Source organism: Pongo pygmaeus, chromosome 2 (genome assembly GCF_028885625.2).
Source record: "Pongo pygmaeus isolate AG05252 chromosome 2, NHGRI_mPonPyg2-v2.0_pri, whole genome shotgun sequence".
In the NCBI taxonomy this organism is placed as follows: Eukaryota; Metazoa; Chordata; class Mammalia; order Primates; family Hominidae; genus Pongo; species Pongo pygmaeus.
The window spans coordinates 190,448,499-190,462,102 of NC_085930.1; positions in this window are offsets into that span (position 1 = coordinate 190,448,499).

Consider the following 13,604-nt stretch of genomic DNA (forward strand, 5'->3'; position numbering starts at 1 on the left):
AAATCAGATAAACCAGAAAGTAAGGATAAGGCCAGTAGCAGGTGTAATGCTATAGGCTCACCGGTACATTGTGTACATTAGCAGAGGGTCTTTTAAAGAGAGAGCGTAAAATGCCCCAGAAACCATGTGAGCATTAAGGTTGGATCCCTGTGTGTTAGTAGAGCCAGAGGAAGTACTATGTAGTGAAGACCATTTCTAGGCATTTCTTTATTTTGTCTTAACTCTACCTGAATTAAGTTCTTCATCTTTCCACTGCCCTTGTGCTCCATGTTATCCTATAATCCTCAAGATTACCCTCCCAGTGGCCTCTCAGGAGATTGAACTTGCCCAGACAATGAGAGAAAGTAGTCCAGATCTCAACAATACACAGGGGAAGTCAAAGTTCTCTTCCATATTCTGTCCATTTTTTAATAGGAAAACATTCAACATTGTTAGAAATACCTGGGTCAAGTAGGGCCATAGGTTGAAGGCTCAGAAATTAGACCAAATGAGCTTAGGCTGCTGCCAACAGCAATAACACAATAGCACTTAAATTTGGCATAATAGTTTGCTGATACAAGGTCTTTTAATATGTTATTTTATTAATACCACAGACAACTTTGGGAGGTAGGGATTTTAGTCCAATTTTATTAATAATAATAGCATTTCTTGAGCCTTTACTATGTACTATGTGTTGTATTTGGCCCTTTAGCAGGAATATCTCATTCCATCTATATAACATATGATATATTATAATATATATAATAGCCCCATGAAGTTGGAGTTTTATTCATTAGTCACACTAGGAAGTAAAAGCCCAAAAAACAAAGTAACCATCCACAATCATGAAACTTAGTGGGAGGGGCTGGAATTTGCATCCAGGAGGGCATTCTTACCCTCAATTTTTACTGTCAGTGACCTCTCTCAGGCCATACCGCTGGTGATAAAGGATGGAGCTGTCTCCAAAACTCAAGATTTTTACATTAAGTCAGTTTAGTGTAGCCAAAAACAAACAAATCATGTGTAGTGGGAATAGGGGAAAAAACCTGGAGGAAATGGCTTGAATTCTAGCCTCTTGCAGTTGTGTGACCCTGGGTTCTTTCTAAGTCACACTTTTTCTTTCTTTGGAATGGGTATAAGAAAATGTGGCACATATACACCATGGAATACTATGCAGCCATAAAAAATGATGAGTTCATGTCCTTTGTAGGGACATGGATGAAATTGGATATCATCATTCTCAGTAAACTATCGCAAGAGCAAAAAACCAAACACAGCGTATTCTCACTCATAGGTGGGAATTGAACAATGAGAACACATGGTCACAGGAAGGGGATCATCACACTCTGGGGACTGTTGTGGGGTGGGGAGAGGGGGGAGGGATAGCACTGGGAGATATACCTAATGCTAGATGACGAGTTAGTGGGTGCAGTGCACCAGCATGGTGCATGTATACATATGTGACTAACCGGCACATTACGCACATGTACCCTAAAACCTAAAGTGTAATAATAATAAATAAAAAATAAATAAATAAATAAATAAATAAAAAAGAATTCCTTCTCCAGATGCCCCATCAGGGATTTGCAAACCTCAAATGCAGTGAAAATCCTTTATAAAGTAAACTTCTCATCACAGTTTGAAGTGATTGTTCTTAAGTGAAAATTTATAGTGTTTTAGTATCATTTTAGAGTAGCATTAAAGGCATGGGGAATGTGTGAATTCTTCCTTTATTTCTATTGCTAGTCATACTGTATGCTGTCTTACATACTAACCCAAAGATCAGTGAGTAAACTTCACATATGAACGAATAAAAATAATCCATTCTACTTGTGACATTCATTTTATAAAAAGAGTACCTCTTCATAGACTTTCTTAAATCACAGTTGTGAAAGTATCATAGAATGCAGGAAATTAATTCTTGGAAGTAGGCACTAAAATGATACAGCATCTAAGAATATCAGATAAAGAGCACAGATGAGATTTAAAATGCTTTTCATAAAGGCTTTACTTTATATTTAGCTAAATAATATATGGAAAAATTGGCACCTTTCAGCACCAGAGCAGTTACTACCACCGTTACTGCAAAAGCTGATGCTTGGCCAACACCTGCAGTAGAATTGAATTAATGGAATTGATTTGCAGCCTCGTTAAAAAAAATACAAAACAAAACATGAAGTTGTTTTTCGGGAAAAAAATAGATTTGCACTTAGTTTCTAAAAATGTTTAGGTGACTGCAAGTTACCTATTTGTAATTATAATATACTTTCTGCTATGGAGGACACTTTTCTACAACGGGTCAAGGCAATTATTAGGTATTTCACACTTGGACAGAACAACACAGTGATAAAAGCCAAGCTGGGGGGCAATTTCTAGATAAACCATTTAATTAGTGACTGCTACATGTCAGCTGTGTGCTACACTTGACATACGTTGACTCATTTAATTTCTCAAACAACAATGTAGATATTACTATTATTTAATGTTTGCATATAGAAAACTGAGGCTTAGAGGGGATAACTTGTCCAAAGTAGTTACTAAGTGTGGACCTGTACTAGAACTCAGAGATGTCCAAAGCCTTGTTTTTCCTCCTCATTATATCATGAAATAGTGTCATGACTTCCTTAAGAATGGATGGCACTCTTGGCTCCCTGCCCTTTTACCACTGTCATTTGACTCAGTTTTGCTGCTCAGCAACTTATCTGCCAAAGAGTCTCTGATTCTTAAGGAGAACCCTTGGTTCCTTTTACTAACTTCAAACTTATTTTTGTGGATAGATTGTTAAAACGAAAACCGGAAAAAATTAAAATAACAAGCAGTTACAAGCTATATACTCTCCTTTTTAGAATAGTCGTCATAGGAATTTTTCATATTGCCAGCTCCATTGTCCCCAGGGTAATACTGTTACTAAATTTAAAAAGTGGAATCATGTACTTCATAATATCTTTATGTTTTATCTGCATTCTATTCATTTAGTTTATTTACAATGGAACCAAACCAAAGTCAACGAGATACAATAATAATTATTGTTTATATATGTATGTTTTATTTTTTTATTTTTATTTATTTATTTTTTTTGAGACGGAGTCTCACTCTGTCGCCAAGGCTGGAGTGCAGTGGCATGATTTCGGCTCACTGAAACCTCCACCTCCCGGGTTCACACCATTCTCTTGCCTCAGCCTCCCGAGTAGCTGGGACTACAGGCGCCCGCCGCCACGCCCAGCTAACTTTTTATATTTTTAGTAGAGACGGGGTTTCACCGTGTTAGCCAGGATGGTCTTGATCTCCTGACCTCGTGATCCACCCTCCTCGGCCTCCGAAAGTGCTGGGATTACAGGCGTGACCCACCACGCCCAGCATATGTATGTTTTAGATAGACTGATAGAATAGGTATATAGACTTTAGCTAGGATTAGTGTGAAAATTTTATATAGCTAAGTTCAGGGAGCGTTATTTATTGAACCTGACTCTAAAGTCCAAATTTCTACCTACAAAGCAATTCAGTCTGGAATTGTATGTATAAATAGCAGCAATAGCAGTAGCAGCAGCTAACATTTAAGCAGCAATCTGCATATCACACCCAGTGATCAGTGCTTTATGTACTCAATTTCATTCTCATCCTCACCTTGTAGATAATTGAACTTAGTGAGTTAAGAACTCTGGAAAAGTCTCACCAACCCTGATCCATATTCATTTCCAGATCTGGCTGGCTTAGGAGCCTGGACCCTTAGCTTCTGCACCATGCTATCCTCAGGGACCAGCCACCAGATATTGGCATATGGACTACATAGACTTTCTTTGGGTTCTGTCCCACTTGTCTGCTCCAAGTAGCCTCAGAGAAGGTTCCTAAAGAAAAATTTCCTCCTGCCACTATTTTTTTTATTATTTATTTTTACTAAGAAGCAGTCAAATCTGTTGGGGCTCATCATGGCCATCAGCTATGCACCAGGGTTTGGTGTCAAGGTGTGTTACTGAAATGCCACCTGCGTGTGTTTAGAATAGTGTCGACCCAGATTGAGCTTCCTGGGAACACCTGCTAATAGCCTGCAGTGCCAATGGCTTTTTCATTGGCTTGCAAAGGCAGTAACTTGCTGTGAGTTGGGTAATTTTTCCTTCTAACCCTACAGAAAAGGGCAGGACATCTGTAGAAAATATACCAATTTCTTTGATACATCCAAAGTACTTGTTCAATCTTACTAAAATTGAATGAGAGAACTGTGTATGCATTATTTCTGTATATGACAGACAAAAAGTGTTTGATGCTGGCTTCTTCCTGATTGTACAAAATTTGTGATTATTTGATGCTACCAAATTGGTGAAATTAAATGGTTTTATTTTGCAAAACTTTGCAATCACTTGTGCAAAATGGAAAGAAAAAACTTGAAAAGCAAACAAAACCCAAGACATATACAAGGGTATCAAACTATTAGAAAATTTAAAAGCCAACAAGTTGAGTTATTTTGATGCCAACCAATGGAATTAAAAGTTTTATATGACTGAATAGTTGTTTTGTTCTGGCTCCAGATTCAGCTTTTGAAGTCATAAAGTGTCTTGCAGATTCATGGAAACTTTTGTTTCCCTGAGCCTTACAGCAGAGTGCTCTGTAGGAGGGCTGGGCACAGAACACCCAAAGTAGGATGTGCCTCAGCAGAGCCAAAGAACTGGTTTCTGCCAGGCTTGGAGAGAGCAGCTGGGTCCTCTAGTGTAGACTCTGCAGGAAGAGACCTAGCTAGCAAAGCCATACACTTGGGTTCTAATTATAGCTGTGCCAATGTCTAGTTCTGTGCTCCAGTGAAAATCACTTAACTCTCTGACTGTCGCCCTCACCATCTCTCAAATGAAAGGGTTGCACAAAAGGACACCTAAGGTCATTCTAACTTGAACAGTCTGAGAACCTTCATTCTCACCATTCCTCTGTTGAAGACTTATGTGAAGGTCTGTGGTCTAGTTTGTGAAGGTCTGTGAAGCCTTTGTAAAAGTTTCAACTTAGAAAATAAGCAATTTTACATGTTGACTGAATAAAACCCCTTTTGCATTTTTCCAGAAAGGAAATCTGATTCCCATGGGGTTACCCTGCTTTCCTGCCTTCCTGCCTTCTCCCTTCCGCTTCCCCTTCCCCTTCCCCTTCCCCTTCCCCCCTCCCTTCCCTCCCCTCCCCTCCCCTCCCTTCACTTTCTTTTTTGAGATGGAGTCTTGCTCTGTTGCTCAGGCTGGAGTACAATGGCACAATCTCAGCTCACTGCAACCTCCACTTACTGGGTTCAAGTGATTCTTGTGCCCCAGCCTCCTTGGTAGCCGGGACTACAGGCGTGCGCCACCACGCCTGGCTAATTTTTGTATTTTTAGTAGAGATGGGGCTTCACCATGTTGGCCAGGCTGATCACTATTCATTTTTTCATTAAAAGAATGCACTATTCTGTTCTCCAGTATCATGTCTCCCCTCGAAAGAAACACGTAACTTTGTGGATGAACTATAGACTTTAAATTGCAAAGGCAGCCACATCAATATATCCATCTAGGCATATGCCATATTATCGAATATGTAAAATGGAAGACATTGGATAAAATGCTTATTGCTATGAATGAGAAACTTAGCTTGTTTGGTTATGGAAAAAAGTAACAAAAGACAGGAATCAGTAAGGTCTGGCATCGTGGTTTGTTTTGTTGTTCCCTAAATAACTACACTACCGTTTGACACTAAGACATCTACAGAAGCATTGCATAAGCTTTTTACTTTGACTGTAAATTTACATCTTTATACCATTTTCCACATTACACTGAAGTCTTGCCTTCCAGATAGCTTCTAAATTGTTGCCTGCCCCTCATGTTTTGTATGTAAATGCAGTGTTTCTTATGGAAGGACTTTAAATAATATATATACCTCTGCCTGTTTGTATGTTTAGAAATATGGAATTCTGTAATATGTAATATGTAAGTGACTTTTAGGCACACACACATGGCCTCTTTTATGTGTCAACTTTTTGACTGATGAAAAACTTAACTCTATTGAGTCCAGAGCAATTCCCTTTGAGTAAAACCTCACAAAAGTTTGGCAAAAAAAATTGCTCCTTGACAAATATTTTTCAGGGACAATAGCTACTTTTCTGGTTGTGAAAGGCAAGCTGAAACCACACTTAAATGACAAAACAGTGGGCCACCAGAGCAACATTTTATACTCAGAAAGAAATGCAAATCTAAACAGAGAACTTACTTTTTAAAAATAAAGGCAAGAGGGTTTTTTTGTTTTGTTTTGCTTTTATTTTGCGGTATGTTTTTGTTTTTGTTTTTAATATAAAAAGCCCCTTTCCACAGTAAAAGCTTTTTTTTTCACCCCCAAGAGGTTTAGAACTGTATAGAGATAGTTACATACACGGGCATCTCAAATGAGAGGGCAGCATACATACATGTAATTGGTTGCTTTTTTCTTTCCCTCGGCAGTCTGTAAAAAATGTGAAAATGCTCCTGCTTCTGCCTAGCCATTAAAAGGCAGTGGCTGCACCATACTGTGATTTGGGAGCTGAAGAAAATGGCCAGAACTGACTGATATCTGATAAACAGTAACAGGAGTCAGTTTATTGCACCAATCGTTAAATAATGGTGCTGATTATAAGGCTGCTAACTGCAGATGCTGTAATTGTCTGTCATAAATCTTAGTCATTTGTGACAGGAGCACAATGAAAGGGAGCATCTGCTTGAGGGCAAATGACTTCTGATAAATATCAGCTCTACGAAAATGTACTTGGATGTGTCTCAATATTTTGGAGAGCCATTCATGTTGCTTCCACAAATGTGAAGTTATTATTGGTTTGTATTGATTTTGCCACCCTTTTTTTTTTTAAAGAGACAGAGAGTGACTCAAGGTTGAGTTGAATAGCATCTCAGCTCTTTATCTGATCTACTCATTTCTCTCAAATGCATGTTTGAGTGAAAAAAAATAATTGCACTTTTTCAGTAGATTGCTGTTCAGAAACACAGCCTGGGAAATTCAATATGCAGCATATAAAAAAATAACAAAAGCCAACATTTGTTGAAGGGGGAGGGAACACATTTGGCTTTTTACAAAGGTTATTTTTCAGAAAAGATTTTAAGTCTTAAAATGCCAATCTCTAATGAATTTTAATTGCATGAAAATGAATTTTAAGTTCTATTATGCCTATAGAAAAATAGCTAACATTATCATATTCATTATAAAAATTGCTCAAATAATAGAAACTATACAACAAGGACTTTTGTAAGTTAAAAAAACTTGGAGAAAGTTTGTATTACATAAAACCAAAATCCACATTTTAAAAACAGCTGCTTTTCCCTAAAACATTTATTTCATTTAGTTGTTGCATCCAGGACAGCTTAGAAATATAAAGCAAATAAAATGAGGAAATTCAATATTGTCTTGAGCTCAAACTTAAAAATAAGATTTGAGGATAAGAGTTATTATTAGTAAGTGCAGGTTACATCTGTTTATAGCTGTTTGCATTTACCAGAGATGTGGGGCTCTTCACAAATCTTTCCATGTGAAGAACGTAAATGTTTTTCAGTTTGTTCCATGCAGTTCCTGAATTTGAGAGTCCAGCTGAGTGGTCCAGGAGTGGCTTAGGTTTTGGGTCTGAGGAGAAGTGACGACATACCACAAAAGGAGAGATGGTACTCAGAGAGGGAATCAAAGTACAACTTTCATGTAAGCTGCCTGGAGTCTTTTCTTCTGAACTGCTCTGCTTCTATTTATAACTCAGTGCCTCAGGCTGAAATACCCGGATAAAGTTGTCCATACATCCACAGAACAAAGACTCCAGAGACTGTCACAGTGACACTATTAACTGTTTTACCATCTTATTCACAAGGGGATTTAGATATATTTTTTCTAAAAGGTCGACTCAGATTTTTCCTTGTGTCCTTGGCCATAAAAGGACTTGAGCTTATTGGACTTCCTAATGACTCTACTAATTATAGATACCCAGAGCTTCATGGTAACTGCATCCAGGGTGTGGGACAATTTTAGTTAAAGATTCCTTTAAAACAACATCCCTCTGGTACTATTGTACTAAATTTCCTGGGAGAATATCTGAAACAGAGTGCTCTATACCGACCCTAATTTTTAGAAAGGCAAATTTTGGCAAGAAAGGTAGTTTTGATTGATATACTTAAGAAATAGAAAAACAAGTCCTAAATCTTAACTGTGTATAAAGATATGGAAGAAGGGAGATATACAGAAAAACAGTATATTTTGGAGTCAGGCCAAATTGGATTTGATTCCTAGCTCTACGAAACAAGTTCTTAACCTCATCTTTCATTTTTACAAATTCACTATTTCTGTTAATACTAGGGTTGTCAGTAAGAAATCATATCTATAAATCATTTGATACAATGCTTGACACAAAGGAGACATGCAATAGTTATAGCTATTGTTGGTTATGTAATTAATATTATATATTTATTGACTCATATTACATAATAATAGCAGTAACAAAATTTGCATGCTTGTCTGAGTTTGCATTTGCATATGATTTTAATTCCCTTGATTATAATATTGTGATTTATCTTCTTCTGGAAAGAAACTGCTGGGAAACTTAGATAAATTGCGAGTTTCTATTTCTATGGGTATATTTCCATGAGTAGGTAGAAATAAAGCAAATACGTGTTAAATACCTAAGTTCTGTCTTCTGGAGGTTGGAACTGATAAAAGGGGTGCAAGGGAAGAACACTCTAACATTCATCCCTGCTTTCACAGAACTTATTGTATTGTTAGGTAGAAAGAATTAGCGGTTGATAATGTATTAATTTTCTCATGTGCGTTAATGAGTGAGTATAGGGCAACAGAAGGTCAGAAGGCCAGAGTAATCAGTGAAGGGACCTGAGCTAAGCTAGGCTTTATAACCAAATGTGATTTGGGTAAGTCCAGTCACCTGATTTCAGTGGGGCCAACAGCATGAGCAGAGGCATGAGTATGACACATGACATATGGAAAACATAACATATTCGAAAGTTAACTGAAAGCAGAGAGTATATGTTGGGGCGTAATGGGAAATAAATGAAGTTGAATTGGTGGTGTAGGTGAGGTCCTAGTAGTAGTGTTATTATTTTTGTTTTCATTAATAGCTAGCATTATTAACTCAACTATGTGTCAGATATTAAACTAAGTTCTTTCATGTATAACTTCAATTAAGCCCAACAGCAAGCCCAAAAGATAGTAATAATATTATTCCCATTTTTTAGGTAAAACAGTTAAAGCTTAGTAAATTTAAGCAAGAGTCAGTATTGTGTGATGGTCAAGAGTATAAACACTGTAACCAGACTGCCTGGATTTGAATCTTGGCTAATTACTACCTGTGTGAAGTTGGGCAATTGCTCATCTTTTTTTGCTCATCCCGTGTATCTGTTTCTTCACCAGTAAAATAGGGATAATAATGATACCCAGCTCACAGGGTTATTGTGTGGATCCAATTAGTTAAGTTTATGTGTGTGTGTGTGTGTGTGTGTGCGCGCGCGCGTGTTTGTAGGTATATATGTATGTACATATATACATACATATATACACACACATAAATTTAACTAATTATGCGCATGTATATATGCATGTAGAGATGTATTATGTACACACAAACTTAACTGTGTATGTATATACACATATATACATATACATATACGCACATATACATATATACACATACACACACACATAAACTTAACTATTTGGATCCACACAATAACCCTATTTTATATGTATATATTTATACATATATACATATGTATGTATGTGTGTATATATCTTCTTTAGAATACTGCTAACTATATAGTCAAGTGTTATATAAGTGTTTGCTCTTATTAAGTAGGTAACACATAGATAGCAATTTTGTAAAAGACACAAAGTCTTTCTATGACTTTTTTATGTTGCCTATTGTTTAAGCTGAGAGAATAACATACATAAATAATTTATATTCACTTTTGAAAAAGTAGAATATACAGATAAAAATTTAAAATCTTTTATTTATCATATATAATCATTATATTGCTATATGATTTTTCAGAATATGTATTTATAAACATATATATGTATGTCTTATAACCTGATTTTCCACTTTAAAATATCTAGAAACATTATGTCAATAAATACAGCTACCTTATAATTGTAAAGGTCACAAAGTAATCTGATATGTGGATGTAGCATACATAATTAAACCAATTGCCTACCTTTATAGATGGTTTTCAATCTCTTTTTGCTATTTTAAACATTCTGCAATGAATAATCTCATAGATTGTTGGAATATCTCATAGATTTATGGAATTATTTACTTAGGATAACTCCCAGAAGTGTAAATTCTGAGACAAAGTTATGCCCATTTTTCAGAAATATTATATATTTACATATTGCCAAATTACCCTTCAGAAATTTTTAACATTTTGCAGTTCTGTCAGCAATGTATGAGAACTGTCATCTCCCATCCTTCACTCAGGTCACACAGTGGTTATTGCTCTTTTAAAAACTACTTTCAAATCTAATACGTGAAATGCCTTATCATCATTTGAAATCACTTAATATTACTATTACTTCAAATATGCTTATTGAAAATTTATATTTTTATAAATTTTCTGTTTATGTTATTTTTCTCCTATTTTTAAAAGTTGGAGGTGTTTTATTTGAAGTAAATTTCCATAATTATGATAGTAAAATTTTGTCTCATGCATTTTGAAAATATATGTGTGAGTATACTTTGGTAAAAGTTTGAAAAGGGGAGGAGTAAATGAGTTTGGAACCATGTGGAAGTTAATAAGGATACTTTTTCTAACATTCAAATCTTAGTGTTTTAGTTCATTTTGTGTTGCTACAATAGAATACCTAAGACTGAGTAATTTTGAAAGAACAGAGACTTATTTCTCACAGTTCTGGAGGCTGGGAAGTCCAAGACTGAGGGACTGCATCTGGTAACGGCCTTCCTACTGCAGTAATCCCATGAAAACAGTGGAAGGGTGAGAGAGCATGTGAGAGAGGGCAAAGGGGACCAAACTCATCCTTCTACCAGGACCCCACTCTCTTGATAACTTACCCACTCCCTAGATAACAGCATTAATCCATTCATAAGGTCAGAGCCCTTTTGACCTAGTCACCTCTTAAAGGTCCCACCTCTCAATACTGTTGCATTGGGGATGAAGTTTCCAACACATAAACTTTAGGGGCACATTCAAACCATAGCACTGAGAATGTTCTATATTTAAAACAAAAACAAAAACAAAAAAAAACCTTGTACCTCTGGTAGAATTCGGCTGTGAATCCATCTGGTCCTGGACTCTTTTTGGTTGGTAAGCTATTGATTATTGCCACAATTTCAGATCCTGTTATTGGTCTATTCAGAGATTCAACTTCTTCCTGGTTTAGTCTTGGGAGAGTGTACGTGTCAAGGAATTTATCCATTTCTTCTAGATTTTCTAGTTTATTTGCGTAGAGGTGTTTGTAGTATTCTCTGATGGTAGTTTGTATTTCTGTGGGATCGGTGGTGATATCCCCTTTATCATTTTTTATTGCATCTGTTTGATTCTTCTCTCTTTGATAACTTCCCTTTGCAATAGAATAAAGTTGAGGTTTTAAAACTTGGCATATGAGGTCCACCATGACCTGGTATCAGTTGGCCTTTATAGCCTCTTCCATAAACACTTTCTCATTGTGAGGGCCAATTGTGTGCATCTCTTCCTAAGTCCACATTCTGTGAAGTCATGTTGGTGGACTGAGATCAGACATAGCGGGAATATTTACACCATGGAAATTGGCAAACACTACGAATTAGGACTTTTTTTTTCCCCCTGGAGACTCACTTGTTAAATATTTAGCAGCATTCTACTGCATGTACTCTAAATTCCAGGCATCCTAAATTTCTTAGCATTCCTCATCTAGGGCAGTAATAAAACATGTATGCACCCCAGTCAGGGTAATATATCAGTTGCCCCATCAACACTCATTAGCAATGTCTAGGAGAAGCAGGAAAGCAGGTCCTCTAGTGGCAGTGCTCAGCCTCTCTTGCTCTGACTAACCCAGGGCTGGCCCAAAGTTGCCCATTCGATGCAGTCACACAAAGCCCTGTTTTGGAAATGTGTCACATTGAAAACATCATCCAGTGTGCACGATGACTGGAAGAAAATGACCACTGATAAGAGGACTAGTTAGGATGTTGAAATTTTGTAGAGTGCATCACCTAGTCTTGAGGAGCTGGTAAGCCCCTGGAGTTGGGTGGTAGTAATGAGGATAGAAAGAAAAAGCAGACATGAGCCATTTTAGGCAAGGAACAGTGGAACTTGGTGAAAGATGGACTAGGAAAAGAAAGAGTAGGCAAAATTAAATCTCAAGATGTCTTTAAGCTTCTAATTTAGAAGCAGATGTTTAGAATAGATATTGGAGCCATCTGTGTAAAGCCATGGACTCACCAGGAAGAGAACCCAAAAAGTAAAAAAATAAAATAAAATAAAGACAGAGAGAGGCAGAGAGAGAGAGAAAGAGAGAAAATCTGAAAGTTGAGTGCTAGGAAAATCTCTGCTTTGGGAGAGATCAAAAAGGAGTGTAGAGGCTGGACACAGTGGCCCTTTGGGAGGCTGATGCAGGACGATCGTTTGAGCCCAGGGGTTGCAGACCAGCCTAGGCAAAATAGCGAGATCCCATCTCTTCCAAAAATTAAAATAATTAGCTGGGCACAGTGGCACATGTCTGTAGTTCCAGCTACTCAGAAGGCTGAGACAGGAGGACTGCTTGAAGCCAGGGATTTGAGGCTGCAGTGAGCTGTGATCATGCCACTGCACTCTGGCCTAGACAGCAGAGTAAGATTCTGAAAATGGCAGTGTCTCAAAAGCTGGGGAAAGAGTTTTAAAGAGCAAATAATGCTTCAAAACATTTGAAGATTAGTCAATATACTTTAAAGGGAAGAAAATTGAAAGTGTAAAAAGGCCAAGAAAATTATCATTGACTTTGGCAAGAAGGTATTCACTAGTCATAGTAAAGCTGGTATCTTCAGAGCAGTAGGAGGTGAAAAGTCATTGCACCACAACTCAGTGGATTGTGTTCAAATTCCTGTGCTACTTACTGGCTGTAGTTCACTTTACACAAATGTCTTCATCACTCCCAAAGTAAGTTTCTTCTTTTATAAATCAGAGATAGTTTTTGTTCTACTATTTCATAAGGTTATTGTGAGGGTCAAAAAAATGGTATCTATGGAAGTATTTTGCAAATTAAGTTTTTAATGTGACACATTTCCATTTTTACAGTCATAATCAGAGCTAGATGGAAACAACAGGAAGAATGGCTAATAAAAAGGTAAAGGATGAGAAGAAAAAATGGGGTGATTGGGCATCAGCTTGAAGAAGAAATGGGGTATTTATTTATTTAGAGACAGAGTTTTGCTCTCGTCACCCAGGCTGGAGCGCAATGGCACAATCTCGGCTCACTGCAACTTCTGCCTCCCCGGTTCAAGCGATTCTCCTGCCTCAGCCTCAGTAGCTGAGTTGAGCTCAGCTCAGTAGCTGTAGCTGAGACTACAGGCGCCCACCATCACACCTGGCTAATTTTTGTATTTCTAGTAGAGATGGGGTTTCACCATGCTGGCCAGGCTGGTCTCGAACTCCTGACCTCAGGTGATCCGCCCACCTTGGCCT